The sequence below is a fragment of the Mytilus californianus genome, unplaced genomic scaffold, assembly GCF_021869535.1.
Source record: "Mytilus californianus isolate M0D057914Y unplaced genomic scaffold, xbMytCali1.0.p SCAF_5, whole genome shotgun sequence".
NCBI classification, from domain to species: domain Eukaryota; kingdom Metazoa; phylum Mollusca; class Bivalvia; order Mytilida; family Mytilidae; genus Mytilus; species Mytilus californianus.
In genome coordinates this window covers 63896860-63918622 of record NW_026262701.1, presented here as the reverse complement: position 1 = coordinate 63918622, position 21763 = coordinate 63896860, and the positions used below count along the sequence as shown (strand labels likewise).

General features: G+C 33.3%; 1 protein-coding gene and 1 long non-coding RNA gene across 4 annotated transcripts in view; one reads left to right on the top strand and one right to left on the bottom strand.

The window, feature by feature from the left end:
* LOC127701213 (uncharacterized) overlaps positions 1-11093 on the top strand; it is a 51735-nt gene extending 40642 nt beyond the window's left edge. The window contains exons 2-3 of the long non-coding RNA XR_007981877.1: positions 4754-10429; positions 10920-11093. This is a non-coding gene — a long non-coding RNA (uncharacterized LOC127701213). The remainder of the gene's footprint in view (positions 1-4753; positions 10430-10919) is intronic.
* LOC127701140 (ranBP-type and C3HC4-type zinc finger-containing protein 1-like) overlaps positions 1-21763 on the bottom strand; it is a 494271-nt gene that overhangs the window by 289731 nt on the left and 182777 nt on the right. The gene's annotated exons all lie outside the window — the stretch shown is intronic.

The window sequence follows — 21763 nt, the reverse complement described above, 5'->3', positions numbered from 1 at the left end:
TTATGTTGAAATCAAACACAGTTTAATTTTGGACCCCGATTTGGACCAACTTGAAAACTGGGCCCAAAATCAGAAATCTTAATATATGTTTATTAATAGACAATATAAGCTAAGTTTTGAAAGGAGTTCACCTAATCAAAAAAATATATATAGCATTCAGAAAATTAGTTTTTACAGAATAACAAACAATTTACAATTTACCAAAGAAAAGAAAAAAAAATCAAAAATTTTATTTATCATTAATACAATGTCTTTTAAAAATCGATAAAACTTATCAGTAATTATCTTCAAAATGTCTAATAATGATCAGTAAATTTCTAACTATATTTACTCCTATATAGCTTTCAATCATCAACACTTACAAAACAGAAAATTTTCAAATAAATCTGTCACTCAAGATAAGACATTAACCATATGTTTAATTAGTAAACTGATAACAGGACATATAAACAGGTGAAAATTATCTATAAAGGCTTAGTGTAATCAAACTTTATGTATATAATTAACAAGTTCTGTTCAAAGGAAAATAACTCAATCACAAAAAAATACCACTTATGAATATTAAAAAGGGCAATAACTCACAAACGAGAAAAGCTGAAATCGTGAAAATTGAACTTGACCTTCATTTAGTCGCAGGAAACAACATATCTAAATTTGAAAAAATTTTGTCAAAGGGTTTCATGTTATTGAAGAGACACTGTTTGGCAGCCGCCCACCCGCCCGCCCGCCCGCTGTACATCCCCAAATCAATAACCGACTTTTACTTTGAAAATCCGGTTAAAAATGGTGAAAATCGTCTTTAAAGGGCAATAATTCCAGAAGGAGTCATCAGACGATTTCCTTCATATTGTCTTAATTGTACATCTTGTCTTGCTGATCATTTTTGCTTATTTAAGTTTCTATCTATCTATTATAATTTTTAAGATATAGGGCAAAAAAACGCAAAAAATTGGTAAAAATCATCTTCAAAGGGCAATAACTCTAATAAGGAGTTGACTGACGATTTTGAAAATGCAGACCTACTTGTAGAACTTGTCTTGCTGATCATTTTTGCAATTTAAAGCTTTTCTTTTTCTATTAAGGTTTTCCAGATAGAAGGCAAAAAATTTTAAAAAATGATAAAATTTGTCATTTAAGGGCAATAACTCCTATAAGAAGTCGTCTGACAGTTTTGATGTATATAGACAATTGGTAGAGCTTAATATTCTGAACATTTCTGCCCCTTTCAGATTTTCTCTATTTATAACGGTTTCAAAATAATAGACAAAACTTGCATTTTACCCCTTTGTTCTATTTTTAGCCATGTCGGCCATCTTGGTTGGCAGGCGAGGTCATCTGACACATTTTTTTAAACTAGATACCCCAATGATGATTGTGGCCAAGTTTAGTTAAATTTGGCCCAGTAGTTTCAGAGGAGAAGATTTTTGTAAAAGTTGGCGACGACGGAAGACAATGACGGACCCCAAGTGATGAGAAAAATATTACAGTCATTCCTTAAATATATGTATGATTCTACATCCTTTAAAAGAATCTCTCACTGCAAGCAATAATAAAAGAACAGAGTTCCAATGTCCCCCGCGTTGCACATATTTTATCTATTCAAGGTACAAGGGCAATTACTAATAAAATGCTTCGCTGAGCGCAGCCTGATACGACCGCAGAGGTCGAACCCTGAACAGTTGGGGCAAATTTGGACACAATATTCAAGCTTCATACTATCTGAATTTGGATTGTGATCAAATTTTTGACATAATATAGGTTTCTGACACAAAATAAATGTGGTCAAAGATCTTACAAATTTAATGTGCAATACTGGCAATTGAAGATTTCTTCTTGAAACTTTTCAAAAATTTGAAATTCGAAAAATTTGGAAAAAAAATATGAACCCCTTAAAAAAAATTGGAACCCCCCCCCCCCCAAAAAAAACCTTTTTGAATCCCACTTGGAGCATTAACCATCAAACTCAATCCCAGTCTTTCCTTTGTAGTATGGAACCATTGTAAGGGAGGTAACTCAAAGAAAGAATAATCAATTCTGAGTATAAAAATTTATTACCACTGAACCCTTTGATATACACTATTATAATATTATATGTATTCAAATCACAGTATTTGATGTTTCTAGAAACAGCTAAAAAATATTTCATACTAGAACTAGCAAACAAAAAGCAATAAATTGCTTCGCCGGGGGCAGCTGGATACAACAGCATTGACACCTAATAGGTTTCCATTGTACAATTTTATTTTTGGATTACCTCCCTTACACTGCTTTCAAATTGTCCATTAACCAGGAAACCCTTGTTTTTCCCCCTTTTTTGCCCCTAATTCCTAAACGGTTTGTGCCATAACCCCCCGAAGCCAATCCTAACCATCCCTTTGTGGTATGGAAACTTGTGGTATAATTTCAGTGATCCATACACTTAAACACAAGTTATTGTTTGGAAACTAGAAAAATGCCTTTTTGGGCCTCTTTTTGGCCCCTAATTCCTAAACTGTTAGAACCATAACCCCCAAAATCAATCCCAACCTTCCTTTTGTGGTTATAAACCTTGTGTTTAAATTTCACAGATTTCTATTTACTTATACTAAAGTTATTGGCTAATTTCCAATGGAGTTTATTATACTAAAGTTATTGGCAAATTTCCAATGGAGTTTATTATACTATTTAAAAGTTATTGGCAAATTTCCAATGTAGTTTATTAATACTAAAGTTATTGGCAAATTTCCAATATACATAATTTAAAAGCAGTGTAAGTGAGGTAATTCAAATGTGTTTGAATTACCTCCCTTACACTGCTTTTAAATTATGTTTTGTACTTAAGTAATTGTCCATTAATCTGGAAACCCTTGTTTTTCCCCCTTTTTTGCCCCTTATTCCTTATCGGTTTGAGCCATAACCCTCCAAAACCAATTCTTACCATCCCTTTGTGGTATGGAAACTTGTGGTATAATTTCAGAGAGATCCATACACCATTCCGCAAGTTAACGTCTGGAAACTAGAAAAATGCTTATTTGGGCCCTTTTTTGGCCCCTTATTCCTAAACTGTTGGGACCAAAACTCCCAAAATCAATCCCAACCTTCCTTTTGTGGTCATAAACCTTGTGTTTAAATTTCATAGATTTCTATTTACTTATACTAAAGTTACTAAATGTCTTGAGAGCAAATTCAATGCGATTTCTGTTATAACTAATTTTTCTAAGGGGCATAACTCATTAAAAATATTTGATCAGCACTTATTTTTGAAAGTGTCAAAGACATTGCTGATATAAACCTATCATATAAGATTCATAAAATTCTGGCAAGAATTGTACACATGAGAGCGCTAAAAATGCAATTTTCCATACAATCAATATTTCCAAGGGACATAACTCTTTAAAAAATAATTGATCTGCACCAATTTTCAAATTTGTCTGAGACATTGATGATATAAACCTATAATATAAATTTCATAAAAATCTGGCAAGAATTGTACACATGAGAGTTCTAACAATGCAATTTTCCATATAAATCAATATTTCCAAGGATCAAAACTCTTTTAAAAACAATTGATCGGCACTGATTTTCGAACTCATCAAAAAGATTGATGTTATAAACCTATAAGGTATATTTCATAAAAATCTGGCAAGAATTGTACACATAAGAGCGCTCATAAGGCAATTTTCAATATAATTAATATTTCCAAAGGGCATAACTCTTTTAAAAATAATTGATCAGCACTTATTTTCGAAAGTGTCAAAGACATTGCTGATAAAAACCTATGATATAAGTTTCATAAAACTCTGGCAAGAATTAAACACATGAGAGCGCTAAAAATGCAATTTTCCATACAATCAATATTTCCAAGGGACATAACTCTTTTAAAAATAATTGATCTGCACCAATTTTCAAATTTGTCTGAGACATTGATGATATAAACCTATAATATAAATTTCATAAAAATCTGGCAAGAACTGTACACATGAGAGTGCTAACAATGCAATTTTCCATATAGATCAATATTTCCATAACTCTTTTAAAAATAATTGATCTGCATTGATTTTTGAACTCATCAAAAAGGTTGATGATATAAACCTATAATGTATATTTCATAAAAAAACTGGCAAGAATTGTACACATGAGAGCGCTAACAATGCAATTTTCATATAATCAATATTTCCAAGGACATAACTCTTTTAAAAACAAGAGTGCACACCCTGAAATGTCTCACCTGCTTTACTGATCATTGATTTTATGTTGATAGTCCTAAATATAAAGTTTTACTACAAGTATCACATAAACTTAGCATGATCCAAGAAAATGAGGCCAAGGTCAGATAAACCAAACCGGAAATACATGTACACCTTCCAGTCATTCCATACACAAAATATAGTTGACATATTGCTTATAGTTCTAAGAAACAAACTTAACCAGGAAAATTTATCATTGACCAATGAACCATGAAAATGAGGTCAAGGTCAGATGAACCATGCAAGACAGACATGTACACCTTACAATCAATCTATGCATTACATATAGTTGACCTATTGCTTTTAGTATCTAAGAAACAAACTTAACCATGAAAATTTAACATTGACCAATGAACCATAAAAAAATGAGGTCAAGGTCAGATCATTGATACCTGCCAGACAGACATATACACCTTACAATCATTCCATACACCAAATGAAGTTGACCTATTACTGATAGTTTAAGAAAAACAGACCAAAACACAAAAACTTAACACTGAGCAATGAACCGTGAAAAGAAGGTCAAGGTCAAATAAAACCTGCCAGACTGACATGTACATCGTAAAATATTTCCATACACCAAATATAGTTGACCTATTTCATATAGTATTAAAAAAAAAACAAAACAGAAAAACTTTACTTTAACCGCTGAACCATGAAATTGAGGTCAAGGTCAGATGACACCTACATGTTGGACATGTACACCTTACAATCATTCCAAACACCAAATATAGTAGACCTATTGCTCATAGTATCTGATATATGGACTTGACCACGAAAATTTAACCTTGTTCACTGATCCATGAAATGAGGTCAAGATCAGATGAAAACGGTCTGACAGGCATGAGGACCTTGCAAGGTACGCACATACTAAATATAGTTATCCTATTACTCATAATAAGAGAGAAATTAACATTACAAAAAATCTTAACTTTTTTTTTCAAGTAGTCACTGAACTATGAAAATGAGGTCAAGGACAAAGGACATATGACAGACGGAAACTTCATAACATAAGGCATCTATATACAAAGTATGAAGCATCCAGGTCTTCCACCTTCTAAAATATAAAGCTTTTAAGTAGTTAGTTAACACCGCCGCTGCCGGATCACTATCCCTATGTCTAGCTTTCTGCGGCTCGACAATAATTGATTGCCACTGATTTTCAAACTCATCAAAGACATTGGTGATATTAACCTATAATATAAATTTCATAAAAATCTGGCAAGAATTGTACACATTAGAGTGCTCACAATGCAATTTTCCATATAATTAATAATTCCAAGGGGCATAACTCTTTAAAAAATAATCGATCGTCACTGATTTTCGAACTTGTCAAAGACATTGCTGATATAAACCTATGATATAAGTTACATAAAAATCTGACCAGAATTGTACACATGAGAGCGCTAATGATGCAATTTTTCATATAATTAATGTTTCTAAGGGGCATAACTCTTTTTAAAAGAATTGATCAGCACTGATTTTCGAACTTGTCCAAGACATTGCTAATATAAACTTATGATATAAGTTTCATAATAAACTGTTAACACAGAGATAAGTCTCGCCTATCTGTTATTTTGATAATGCAAATGTTGAAATTAAAATAGCAATACTTTAACATGTAAGTTATGCAAATATTCAAAGTCAATGAACCATGACTGAAAGTACAGGGCTAAACAATCTCCATGGAAATGAGATGTGCCAATGCTAATACAACTGCAAACCAAATACCATTGACTTTTCATAAGTCGTTCCCTTTAAACAAACCTAAACACAAACAGTAACTTGTAAACTAAGCAAATGACTGAGGGGTAAGGACCAAATATTCTCCATGAAAATGAGATGTGCTAATGCTTATACAACTGTATACCATTTATCATTGACCTACCACTAACAGTTCCCCCTAAACTGACCTAATCACAAACTAATACATGAAAACTAAGCAAAAGTTTCAAAGTCAATAGACCATAAATGAGGGGGCGGGGCCAAATAATCTCCATGGAAATGAGATATGCCAATGCTATACAACTGCATACCAAATATCATTGACCTACCACTAGTGGTTCCCCATAAACTGACCTAATCACAAACTAATACATGTAAACTAAGCAAAGTTTCAAAGTCAATATACCTTGACTGAGGGGGCGGGGCCAAATAATCTCCATGGTAATGAGATGTGCCAATGCTAATACAACTGCATACCAAATATCATTGACCTACCACTAGTGGTTCCCCATAAACTAGACCTAATCACAAACTAATACATTGTTGACGCCGCTGACGCTGCCGCCGACGGAAACAGCATACCTATGTCTCGCTTTTTGACTCCGTCAAGGCGAGACAAAAATCTGGCAAGAATTGTACAAATGAGAGCACTAACGTTGCAATTTTCCATATAATTAATGTTTCCAAGGGGCATAACTCTTTTAAAAATAATTGTTCAGCACTGATTTTCAAACTCGTCCAGACATTGCTGATATAAACCTATGATATAAGTTTCATAAAAATCTGGCAAGAATTGTACGTGAGAGTGCTAACAAGACCGGACGGACAGAAGCCCGGTATTTCCATGTCCCCCGCAATGCGTTGTGCAGGGGACAAAAATAAAGCTGAAAGAAATGTACAAATTAGAAAGTATGATTGCTGTTAACAATACAAAATAACTGAATTTGACAATGTTTGGAATGTTTTTGAAAATCTGTTATTTAATACATGCTATTCACTATTAACCAATAATTTATTTCACAGAATATATATTAATATTCATGTAATGTTCTTGACCTGTGTTCCTGGCTGTTACAAAAGAAATATGTATAGTGAATTCCTTAAATATTGTTCATCATGAATATATTTGATTTAAAAATATAGATAGGGATGTGACTGGATAATTCCTCTTCTCTTTTTTTTTCCCTTTTATTCTTCTTCATTTTTCACTCCTTTACTATCTGTTACTTATAATTATTTATTTACTTATTTTTTTTATTTTTTTTTTTTTTTTTTTTTTAACTTTTTTATTTTTATCTGTTCTATAGGAAATATCTATTATTTTCAACTACAATGTATTTGTGATAATTAAATTGTATAACTTACATGTATCATATTGTATTTATGTCATGTATATATGCTTTAATTGTTGGAAAAAAACAATCAATCAAAGGCAATAACTCCTATCAGGTTTTAATTGACTTATTTGACGATCTTATTTTGCCCTTAACAGTTTCTTTCTATTATACATTTTATAGTTTCTACATAAAATGCAATAAATGAGTAAAACACTTCTTTCAAGTGAAAAAACACCTATAAGGGTCAAATTTCTGCCATGTTTGAAATGTTTGTAGATCTTACTGGTCTGGTAGTTTTTACTGTTTAATTTCTCTCTATCTTTTATAGTTTCCCGTCCCTAGGATTTTCATGGAATTCCATCGATGCCATCGATTTTTCATGGAATGCCATGGAAAAAGGATGGAAACGATGTAAAATTTGATGAAATGCCACGAAATTCATGGCAAAAATTTTCCATGGCAAAAAATGCCATCGTTTTCATATTTGCCATGAAAGAAATTCCATGGAAAGGATGAAAATCTATGGCAATCGATGGCAAATATTGGACTTTAACTTTTTGGGGGATGGAAACGATGGCAAATTTGGACTTTGAAATTTTTGAGGATGGCAAACGATGGAAAAGTAGCACTTAGAATTTTTCTAAGATGAAAACGATGGCAAATTGGACTCAGAATATTTTGAAGAAAATCGACTTAGAATATTTTGATGATTTGAAACATAAAAAGTTACTGAAAACATTATCAAAAAAATTGTGCATATTATAGGGTTAATTGTCAATAAGATTTTTTGAAAACAATATCAAATGGAAGACATAAATAGTTTTTTTAAAGTGTAATTAACATATCTATTTGCACCGACTATTAATCTTTGTGTGTATGTTGGGGAAAAAGGGGGTTGCACACTGAAATTCAATATTGAAATATCAATTATTAATACGTGTTTATTTGCTTTGTTAATCTGCAATATGCACGATTTGTTTTGCTAAACAATGTTCCTATACAATGTTTACAAAAATGCGAAGCAGTCCACAGCTTTTTAGAAAGCTCAAACTTGTTTTATTCATATTTTCGCGGGATTTGAACAGGAAGTTAGATTGCCCATGCGCATTATTTAAACCTGCACCTTTCCTGTTTTTAAAAAGATAGAACAACAAAGGACGAAGTCGAGGAGAAACTTGCCGTTTATCAAGTATCATTATGGTATGTAGATATTTCTATGTGGCTATCACGGTTCTTCATATGTATGAATTGCATTTAGAAACTCCAAATTGGTATCAATATTACACAATCAGAGAAAAATATAACGTCAACATTGTATCCCTGATCTGAACACATGGAAGGGCCATAGTGAACAATATATTATCATATATAATTTCCTCCAATTATACTATTTTTAAGAGCATTTAATGTTAGAAGCATGTTCATTTTCACTTTGGGTAAACGAGCTTAAAAATTCAAATAAGAAAAAAAAAGGGGGGGGGGGTACGCAAGCGTTTACATTAGTCATTACTGTGATCAGGAAAATTTCCTGACATGTATACTAAAAATATGTGTCTTCGTTTAGTTTAACTTTAAGGCTTCTTGACATACAAGAAGAACTTTATAATGGATTTACTAAGGTACTCATAAAAGTTTATTAAGACCACATCCAAAATTATGTTTGTTTCCCCCTTATACAACCCTACCTCTGGAATTAGGTAGGTATGTAGGACATTTCTTTTTATCATAAAAAAACCCCATCTGATTCTGTAAAAAAAGAATCATCAAATAAATAGAGGTTTAACATGATAAGGATAAAAAAGGGGCTGCAGTCTTTTATGCCCCGATCACATATGTGAAAGGGGCATATAGTTTTACCCTTGTCTGTCTGTCAGTATGCACGTCTTTCCGTACATCCTGTTCTTGATCAAGTACTGTGTTTAGGTCTGTTTCTCAGATACGAGACATGGTGTAGCATTGATACTTGATCAGTGGATGGGTCTTGGGATGTACTACAGGGTTCACTAATCATTTGGTCACTTTGACCTACATTTTGCGCATTAATGACTCTGCTTAAATTTTGCATTTAGGTCCATTTCCCATATGCTAGACATGGTAAGGCATTGATATTTGGTCAGTGGACAGGTCTTGGGAAGTATTGAATATAAACCACTGTTACTAAGGTCACTCTAACCTATATTTTATACTTAAATGACTGTTGTTAGATTTTGCTTTAAAATCAATATGATGAACAATCTGGGCATACCGTGTCTCATAGACACACTCTCTAGTTTTTTTTGTTTTTTTTCTATTTGTGTATGTGTTTTGATCATTGACCGTTAGTCATTAAGGAATTATAGGTTCAATATTCGGCCTGGGAAATGAAAAAGGGGGAAATTTATGATAAGCTTTATTTTTATTTTTTTTTAAATTTGTGATTTTTGCAGTCCACCATTCTCTCGTGTGACTAAGGCAATTGGCTTTCCATATAAGTTACTGAACAAGGGGGTGAAAGAATCTTTTCTGGGAGTCTGGGATTGAGCGATTTAATGTCCCAGAATTTGGTAAAACCCTTATCAGGATTCAGGATCAATTATTTCTTTTGTTCAGGATTCAGAAATCAAATAAATGCAGGATTACCCATATTATTTTCAAAAGTTTGGGATAACACCCCTCCTTCCCAATTCCCTATGTGCTGCTGTTGTATCATGCTAAAGCTTTTAATTGTTTTTGGTGATATTTAATTTGTATCTTGCATAAACAAATTATCTTTGTGGTAGCAGATAACAATTATTACGGTTTCACAATTTTGTACACAGATAAACAGTAAAATTATCACATGTGTGCAAGTTCCATTTTTTCATGGATTTCTATAGAAGACTTAAATAGCAAAAAATTAGTAATCTGCAAAATAAATATGTTTTTAGAGCTTTAACTAAATCTGCTCTATTGTCTTGCCAGTACTACTAGTGTTACAACTGACCATTTTATTTTTTTTTAGGAACAGCTGTTCTTGAAAATCAGTCGAGAGACATTCTTCAAAAAGGGGACAACATTTTTATTCAGGGCAATGTTTACAAAGGTCTTTGAAAGGGCAGCCTTCCAACAAAGGGCTTTCAAGGCCGGGTCTTGAGGACCAGGAAAAACTATGTGCTCTTTAAAGTAAGTTTTACTCTATTAAACATGTACAGTAACGTAATACACCAATGCATAATGGAAGAAGTGTTATATTTCCATATATTTTAATGTCTTATTATAATAATTAAACAATGTTCCGTTGGCTAAAAGAAGACATGTAACAGAAAAAAAATATGCACATTTGATAAATTTTAGTATAAAAAAAATAAATCTATTCAACTAGTGTTCATGGAACTTGATGACATTGATACTCTTCTGTATACACAAGTTTATACTTCAAGGCGTGACATGATAGCTGTTGGAAGGTCACCATGTGCTCTACAGAGCATCTACATGTGTGTCTTACAAAGAATTCCCTTTTTTAATTAATTATCACACATTATCTCTTGATAAGGGTACCCAAGACCAGCGGTATAAAATATATCAAACACATTTTTGTTTAATTTTAATACACTAGTATATATATGATATTTTTCAAAATAAAAATTAATAGGGTAACTATTTTTTTTTTTAGGCATCATACAAAAGAAATGGAAAGTTGAGGACGCATCTGTCCACCAGGTCATCAACCATCTGCTGAAGCCAAGTATGCAACACAAGGCAAAATAGACGACAGATAGCAAAGATGAACTTTGAATATTCCAAAATGTTATACTTTACATTAAATCATTGTTAATTTTATTTTTAATAGGTTTTATTATTTTAATCTTTTTTGCTAGCAATATATGGCAATGAAATTTAAAAGGTGTAGCTTTATTTTGAAAGTAATCAGGTTAATTCAATCTGATGAGAACTCCTGCAGATAATTACTTTCCCGGCGTCCTATTTTGAAAAGAATATGTTATTCAACTATACAGAACTATACAAGGTAATATTACCTGCATGTCCATTTGTGAGTGAATACGGGGAAATGCCATGGATGCCATACTTTCCATGGTAATCTGTAATTGTTGCCATCGTTTTCATGGCAACCTGCCATCGATGCCATACTTTTCATAGATGCCATGTCAACCTGCCATCAATGCCATACTTTTCATAGAGACCATGGCAACCTGCCATCGATGCCATACTTTCCATGGAAATCATGGCAATTTGCCATTGATGCCATGCTTTCCATCCTTTAATGGTTGCCATGAATTTCATGGCAACGATGGAAATACTGAGTATACAATCCCTGTCACTCTTTTTTTCGATGCCATGGAATTCATGAAAACCATGGAAAAGCTCGTTTCAATACTCCATCGTTTTCATGGCAACAATTTTGCCATGGAAATTCCATGGAATGCCATGAAAATCCTAGGGACGGGTTTAAAGACATTAACCAAAAACTTCAAAATTTGCAAAAAACTTTACATTTCATGGGCACTAACTCTAAACAAGTGTGCACACGCTGAAATGTCTCGCCTGCTTTACTGACCATTGATTTCTATGTTGATAGTCCTAAATATAAAGTTTTACTACAAGTATCACATAAACTTAACATGATCAAAGAAAATGAGGTCAAGGTCAGATAAACCAAGCCAGAAGTACATGTACACCTTACAATCATTCCATACACCAAATATAGTTGACCTATTGCTTATAGTCTACAAGAAACAGACCAAACCATGAAAACTTTATATTGACCAATGAACCATGAAAATGAGGTCAAGGTCAGATGAACCCTGCCAGACAGACATGTACTTCTAACAAACATTCCATGCTTTAAATATAGTTGACCTATTGCATATAGTATCTAAGAAACAAACTTAACCAGGAATACTTAACATTGACCAATGAACCATGAAAATGACGTCAAGGTCAGATGATAACTGCCAGACAGACATACACCTTACAATCATTCCATACACCAAATATAGTTGACCTATTGCTTATAGTTTCAAAACAACAGACCAAAACACAAAAACTTAACATTGAGCAATGAACTGTAAAAATGAGGTCAATGTCAAATAAAACCTGCCAGACTGACATGTACACCTTACAATTATTCCATACACAAAATATAGTAGACTTATTGCTTATAGTATTCGAGATATGGACTTGACCACGAAACTTAACCTTGTTCACTGATCCATGAAATGAGGTCAAGGTCAAGTGAAAACTGACCGACAGGCATGAGGACCTTGCAAGGTATGCACATACCAAATATAGTTATCAATAGAGAAATTAAGATTTCAAAATTTTTTTTTTCAAGTAATCACTGAATGGACATATGACTGACAGAAACTTCATAACATAAGGCATCTATATACAAAGTATGAAGCATCCAGGTCTTCTACCTTCTGAAATATTAAGCTTTTAAGTAGATAGTTAGCCGCTGCCGGATCACTATCCCTATGTCTCGCTTTCTGCGACAGAAGTCTCAGGCTCGACAAAAACTATCAGATTTTCGAATACGAGTTTCATTTTCAGTGGTGACTTGAACAAAGTACAGGATAAGAATGATGATACTTATAATGCATTACATGACAGAAACTACAACACGAGGGGAAAAAAATGATGAAATAAATGGGGAACGTGTCCATGGGACACAGATGATGCCCCCGCTTGCATATAACGTTATAAAGGGACATAACTCAAGAACTGTAAAAGTGATGCTATCTAAATTTGTACTTGATCTGAGTTTTGTGGTAATAAGCATTGTGTATAAGTTTCATAACATTTGGTCGAGGCAAACTAAAGTTAGAGAACGGAAACGAAAAATTCAGCATTTTTTTAATTTGTGAAGGAGCATAACTCTAGAACTGTAAAAGTGACGCCACCAAAATTCAAACTTGATCTGTGTTTTGTGGTAATAAGCATTGTGTATAAGTTTCATAACATTTGGTTGAGGCAAACTAAAGTTAGAGAACGGAAACGAAAAATTCAGCAATTTTTTAATTTGTAAAGGGGCATAACTCTAGAACGGAAAAAGTGACGCCACCAAAATTCAAACTTGATCTGTGTTTTGTGGTAATAAGCATTGTGTATAAGTTTCATAACATTTGGTTGAGGCAAACTAAAGTTAGAGAACGGAAACCAATTTTGGGACGTACAGATGGACAAGGGTAAAACGTAATGCCCCCTCCGCTACGGCGGGGGCATAAAAACAGAAACACTTTTATTGTTATACCCATGAAGGACTTGCTATCCTAGTGATAGAAAGTTCACATAGAATTCCATTATAACATTATCACTATAAAAACAAATAACTATTTCAACAAAGAAAAACAAAATGGTATATAGACACTCTATAGACAAAGTACATTAGCAAAAATGAAAGGCAAGAATACAAAAATGATCATAGCACAATAATTGGAAGCTAACACTGCTGGGAAAGGTTACCGTTATTAAGACTCTTGCACTTCCAAACTTAATTCCTTTGCTTACCTCTTTACACAATATAATCTATGTCAATCCATTTTGAATGAAATCAACAGATTATTCTTTAATTTTAATGGGATGGAAAAACAAAAAAAGTTAAACGCATTATGGTTTATTAACAACCGTTCAACTTTTATCTTAAAATTGGTTGGGTGAGGAGATTTTCTGCAAATTTGATTGGGGACTGGCAAAGTATTCTAAAATTGATATTGAATACATTTGGAGGTGCAAGATCATTTTCTTTACAAAATTTCATACTATTGTAGATAAGTAATAAACTCAGCAATCCTTTTTGAAAGGCAACTTCCAAGCTTTACACTCATCTAAACATCAAGGAATGCCTCTCTCTTGATATCTTGAATTTTGTACAAACATAAGATTTCCCATTATATCATAGATGGGGAATTGCTGGTGTGATAAACCTCTGTCACATTGCTGACTATCAAAGGAGAAACTTTCTCGTATTTGATCAGATAAAACAAAAAGTTCAGACAAATAACTTTATGCTCTGTTACAGTTTGAATATCAGATATCCCTGTGGAGGTAAAATAGTGTATTAGGAAAAACATTAATACTAATTTTGATAATTTTACCCCACAGATTATTTTTTGGAGCAAATTACTAGCAGCAAAAATATTAAATTCATATACGATAATCTTTTTGTAACAAAATTATAGTAGCTTACCGAAATAAAGGTTTCAAACTTTAAAATTATAGTACTATATTTTATTACACATCAATTTGATTTGAACAAAAATTGGTAATTAGTGTACCTTGTCCTTTGGTAAAAATTAATATTTCCAGAGCAATACCTTGAGAATGGGTTATCCAATTTTCTGAACATTTCGTGATAGATAAACAATAACCTGCTGATCTTTTTATCTGCGGTTATTTTTGCTTTTACAGCTTTATAGCTTTGAGATATAAGCCCAAAACTGCATTTTAACCACATGCACTTGTCTCTGAAACTAGAGGCTCTCAAGAGCCTGTGTCGCTCACCTGACTCTACTTTGGTTTTAGAAATCATGTAAAGATAGATAAAAATCATAACAGATACCCAAATAATGATTGAGGCCAAATTTTGATTAATATTGATCCCGTTATTTAATAAAATATCCTGGTGGCCATCTTGAACAGTAAATCGGCAACAAAGTAGCAACACTTGGTCAGCACTTAATAAGGAACATTCATGCCATGTTTGGTTCCATTCCATTCAGTGGTTCTCTAAAAGAAGACAATTGTATGTATTTCCCTTAGGGTCCTATGTTAAACTAAGTCCCCCGCTGTCGGCCATCTTGGATGATGGATCGGCTGCAAAGTAACAACACTTGGTCAACATCTCATAAGGAACATTCATGCCATGTTTGGTTCCATTCCATTTATTGGTTCTCTAAAAGAAGACATTTTTATGTATTTCCCAAAGGGTCCTATGTAAAACTAAGTCCCCCGCTGGCGGCCATCTTGGATGATGGATCGGCTACAAAGTAACAACACTTGGTCAGCATCTCATAAGGAAGATTCATGCCATGTTTGGTTTCATTCCATTCAGTGGTTCTCTATAGCTAAAAGAAGACATTTGTATGTATTTCCCATAGGTCCTTTGTTAAACTAAGTCCCCTGCTGTCTGCCATCTTGGATGATGGACCGACTGCAAAGTAACAACACTTGGTCAGCACCTCATAAGGAACATTCATGCCATGTTTGGTTTCATTCCATTCAGTGGTTCTCTAAAAGAAGACATTTGTATGTATTTCCCATAAGGTCCTATGTTAAACTAAGTCCCCCGCTGGCGGCCATCTTGGATGATGGATGGGCTACAAAGTAACAACACTTGGTCAGAACCTCATAAGGAACATTCATGCCATGTTTGGTTTCATTCCATTCAGTGATTCTCTAAAAGAAGACATTTGTATGTATTTCCCATAGGGTCCTATGTTAAACTAAGTCCCCCGCTGGCGGCCATCTTGGATGATGGACCGACTGCAAAGTAACAACACTTGGTAAGCATCTCATAAGGAACATTCATGCCATGTTTGGTTCCATTCCATTCAGTGGTTCTCTAAAAGAAGACATTTTTATGTATTTCCCTTAGGGTCCTATGTTAAACTAAGTCCCCCGCTGGCGGCCATCTTGGATGATGGATCGGCTACAAAGTAACAACACTTGGTCAGCACCTCATAAGGAACATTCATGCCATGTTTGGTTTCATTCCATTAAGTGGTTCTCTAAAAGAAGACATTTGTATGTTAAACTAAGTTCCCCAATGGCGGCCACCTTGGATGATGGATCGGCTACAAAGTAACAACACATGGTCAGCACCTCATAAGGAACATTCATGCCATGTTTGGTTTCATTCCATTCAGTGGTTCTCTAAAAGAAGTCATTTGTATGCATTTCCCATAGGGTCCTATGTTAAACTAAGTCCCCCGCTGGCGGCCATCTTGGATGATGGACCGACTGCAAAGTAACAACACTTGGTAAGCATCTCATAAGGAACATTCATGCAATGTTTGGTTCCATTCCATTCAGTGGTTCTCTAAAAGAAGACATTTTTATGTATTTCCCATAGGGTCCTATGTTAAACTAAGTCCCCCGCTGGCGGCCATCTTGGATGATGGATCGGCTACAAAGTAACAACACTTGGTCAGCACCTCATAAGGAACATTCATGCCATGTTTGGTTTCATTCCATTCAGTGGTTCTCTAAAAGAAGTCATTTGTATGCATTTCCCATAGGGTCCTATGTTAAACTAAGTCCCCCGCTGGCGGCCATCTTGGATGATGGATCGGCTACAAAGTAACAACACTTGGTCAGCACCTCATAAGGAACATTCATGCCATGTTTGGTTTCATTCCATTCAGTGGTTCTCTAAAAGAAGTCATTTGTATGCATTTCCCATAGGGTCCTATGTTAAACTAAGTCCCCCGCTGGCGGCCATCTTGGATGATGGATCGGCTACAAAGTAACAACACTTGGTCAGCACCTCATAAGGAACATTCATGCCATGTTTGGTTTCATTCCATTCAGTGGTTCTCTAGAAGAAGTTCAAAATGTAAAAAGTTAACGCCGATGACGGACGACGCCGGACGCCGGACGCCGGACGCCAAGTGATGAGAAAAGCTCACTTGGCCCTTCGGGCAAGGTGAGCTAAAAAAGGTTACCTATATACGTTAAGGTATAAAGGTAATTTTTTTCAGAGTCAAGTGCCTGTCTGTTATTCTAATATGACATCCTTATATTTCGCTTTGTAAACAAAACCGTGTTCTAATCAGCACAAACTATGTTTGACACATGCGCACAAACTTACTGTTTATTCTTGTTATTTTCATTTTTATCCTAATAAAATATATATATTAAAACTGCTTACATAAAATTTTATTATGTATTGTTATTAAAACATCATAAATTTACCCTGCTATTAGTTTTTGAACTTAACAAATAAGAAAATCAAATGTACATAATTCATGGGGAGGACACAGGAGCAGACAAACATTCCTAAGGTATTTTTTGTATGCTTCAACCGATAAAAATACAGTAATTGTCTTATTAGAATCGAAATAACTCCTTCATGTCATGCTCTATGCTCGTTTTAAATTGGGTAGGCATTATATTTGACCATATTTTACGCTCGGTGAAAATATCAACAAATATAATGCCTACCCATATTAAAACGAGCATAAGCAAGATGTAAAATATGGTCAAATATAATGCCTACCCATGTTAAAACGAGCATACAGCACAACATGAAGGAATTATTTCTTAAATTAACCCCCAATGTTTCATGAATGGTACATGTACTACATACCTGTCAACCTATGAAAATGAAAATGCAGGTCATGACCTGCATTGAAGAAGAAAACCTCAGGTCATAACGCGTACAAAGTTTTTTTTCAGCTGAATTTAAGTATTTAGGGGACATTTCTTTATATTCAGAAATTTGAATAAATTGCAATAGGTGGAGAGCAACACTTACAGTCAAGTCACAGTAAATCGAACAGTTTCCAAAATATATTAACATGGTAAAGTACTAACTGAAAATAATTTAAAACTTTAATTTTATTTTTTCATTGCATAATAAGTCATTGAAATATTAATGTTTTATACTTTGTCATTTCAAGCCAAGCCATACCCATTCTTCTTGTTTCATTCATAGTTTTATATCAATTTTCTAGCTACTTGCTTCACCAGTCAGGGATATAACTCTATAGGGTTATTACAGAAAAATAACATACATTTGTTATTGTGGACTAAAAAATCAAAGAACTGTGATAACATATGTATGTAACATGTTTCAAAAGGACAATATACATCATTAGTTTAGTTAAAATGTATAAAAGTTCTATTGATATTACTTTTGTCTATATGTATACTTAACTATTGAAAGATATAACAGTTCATAGTTTGCCAATTTTGCATAGTACACCTATATGTTATTACAGAAAAAATATGCCTGTAATAACTAAAGGGTGTTATCACAGCTTCTCTATATCACTTCAAAGCATTTGCTCAGACATACATCATGCTTAATTACAATGTATTTTAATTTATTGTAAGAAATAATGACCAGAGCATGTAATGAGGTTCTGGGCAAGTTTCTCAGTAATTCCCAAGTGTCTTATATAATAAGTTACATTCCTTTAATAACCTAGCCTTGTTATCACAGCTAAGTTTATCCCTTAATAGCCTGTCTCATTGATTACCATGGTTAATCAAAAATGAATTAATTTAATTAAAAAATTAGTTATCAAGGCTATGCATTTAGTTTCTGCGCAAAGTCTCAAGAGTTCCCTAGAGCCCACTATAAATGAAATAATTTCACAAATAAAAAACATATGTTATTACAGATTTAGAAAATTTAAGGAATAAAGAGTAGACAACTCATGAAAGTATCTGTAATAATACACGCAAGTTATTTTCTGTAATAACCCTATAGAGTTATATCTTTGACTGTTCACTGTATCATAATATGCAGCTTGCCAAAGATTGTTGATATTGAAATATGATAAAAAAATTAAACATTCAAAGGAAGTAGAGATAAAAAAAATAATTTTCAAAATAATTTTTTAGTTGTTCTAAGGTAGAAAAATAAATGAAAGTAATATTCTGATATGTATTTGCATTCAATTTGTTTTAGATTTAATCTTTTTACAAAAAAATACATAAAACAAGCATTCTGAGAGTATTGCATGGCAATACATAGTCCCCTACCGGGTAAAAATTCATTATACTGGAACAAAAAGCTAACTTGTTCTATAACTTGTCATGGTGTAAACAAAAAGAAAATATCAAGTCAATATCTTCAAGCATGACTAAAAACAGTGTGGAAAACTGATTAAATGAGTGAATTTTTCAAGTCCAAGGACCATAACTCTGCACAAAATTATCAGACCGAAACAAAATTTCGAACTTGATCTGTATAACTTGTCATGATAAAACTATATACCAATTATCAATCAATATCTTCAAGCATGATGAAAAAAAGTGTAGAAAACACTTTAACATTAGATATGATTAATAGTTCTCTAAAATTAGATATGATGTAATACAGTGTATATCTATTTTCAAATTATAATCAAATATAATTAATAGTTCCAAATATTTTTTCTTTTATTTGTCACAAACTAATATAGATTTGTAACTTATCTATAAAATGTCAACAATTTTTATCTACACAATGTAATGTAATATATACATTAATAAAAAAAGATTATTACCTAATTAAAGGATTTCACTTCATAATTTTTTTTATATATATATAGCATTCAGAAAATTAGTTTATATAAAATAACAAACAAACCTGCCAAAAAATTCTTCAAATAATTTACCAAAGAATGTCTTTTAAAAAATGAGTTATCTCCCTTTGTACAGATATATGGTTTAACATAGTACTCTAACATTAGATATGGTCCAGAGTTATGGTCCATAACTCTGGACTAAATCATCAGACCGGGACAAAATTCGAACTTGATCTATAACTTGTCATAGCAAAACTATAAACCAAATATCAAATCAATATCTTCAAGAACGAAGAAAAATAGTGTGGAAAACTGATTTGCCGGACTGACGGATGGACAAACGGACGGACGGACAGACAGACGGACAGAGTGCAAACCTAAAGTCCCCTTCGACTTCATCGGTAGGGGACTAATTAAGGAGTATATTGTGAAAAGTGACAAAAAGGGGAAGTAACTAAAATTTATTGTCAAACAACTTTGAAATCGACAAATTATTTATGACCTTAAGCTAAGGTAATTGGTGTTAATTAAAAGTATGTTTGACACCAAAGCTGTCAAGTGAAGCCATGCACTTAATGGGTCACTTAATTTGACAGTTAACACAGCTAGTTGAACTTCCTGTCCAGGAAGAATTACGAATTTGCCGGTATTTCAGAGGAAAATCACTTATGAAATCAGTCTAGTCTAAAGGGTGAAAACGGGTCATTTTCCGAATTCCCGGGTTATTTAACGACCCGGCAGGTATTTAAAAAATCCTGAATATGGGGTGAAATTCTCGGGTGTCACCCGTAGGATACAGGTCAGTTGACAGGTATGGTACTAGATATGTCTTTTTGTCGTTTTATGTATTTTTGCCATGGCATTGTCAGTTTGTTTTCGACTCATTAGATTGAATATCCCTTTGGTATCTTTTGCCACTCTTTTAACTAGAGGCTCTCAAGAGCCTGTGTCGCTCACCTGTATTTACTGATGCTTTGGAAATCATAATCATAATTAATAGTATTAGATATTAGATATTATAATGATATCTAAGATAATAACAAAAAACTGCAAAATTTTTGTAAAATTACTAGCTCAGGGGCAGCAACCCAACAACGTCTGAAAATTTCAGGGAAGAAAAATATAAATCTGATGAACATTTTTGCCACCTGTCAGATTTGCTCTAAATGCTTTAGTTTCAGAGATATAAACCAAAAACTGTATTTTACCCCTATGTTCTATTTTTAACCAAGTTGGCCATGATGGTTGGAAGGCGGGGTCATCAGACAAATTTTTTAAACTAGATACCCTAATGATGATTATGGCCAAGTATGGTTAAATTTGTCTCAGTAGTTTCAGAGAAGAAGATTTTTGTAAAAGATTACAAAAATTTACGAAAAATTGTTAAAAAATTGACTATTAAGAGCAATAACTCCTAAAGGGGTCGACTGACAATTTTGGTCATGACAACTTATTTGTAGATCTTACTTTGCTGAACATTATTGCTGTTTACAGTTTATCTCTATCTATAATAATATTCAAGATAATAACCAACTAGAGGCTCTAAAGAGCCTGTGTCGCTCACCTTGGTCTATGTGCATATCAAACAAAGGACACAGATGGATTCATGACAAAATTGTGTTTCGGTGATGGTGATGTGTTTGTAGATCTTACTTTACTGAACATTCTTGCTCCTTACTATTATCTCTATCTATAATGAACTTGGCCCAGTAGTTACAGTGGAAAATATTATGTAAAAATTTACAAAAATTTACAAATTTATGAAAATTGTGAAAAAATGACTATAAAGGGCAATAACTCCTTAAGGGGACAATTGAAAATTTTGATCATGTTGACTTATTTGTAGATCTTACTTTGCTGTACATTATTGCCGTTTACAGTTTATCTCTATCTATAATAATATTCAAGATAATAACCAAAAGCTGCAAAATTTTCTTAAAATGACCAATTCAGGGGCAGCAACCCAACAACGTGTTGCCTGATTGGTCTGAAAATTTCAGGGCAGATTGTTCTTGACCTAATGAAAAATTTTATCCTCGTCAGATTTGCTCTAAATGCTTTGGTTTCAGAGATATGAGCCAAAAACTGCATTTTACCCTATGTACTATTTTTTAGCCATGTCGGCCATCTTGGTTCACGGGCGGGGTCATCGGACACAATTTTTAAACTAGATACCCCAATGATGATTGTGGCCAAGTAGTTTCAGAGGAGAAGATTTTTGTAAAAGATAACAAAAATTTACGAAAAAATGGTTAAAAAT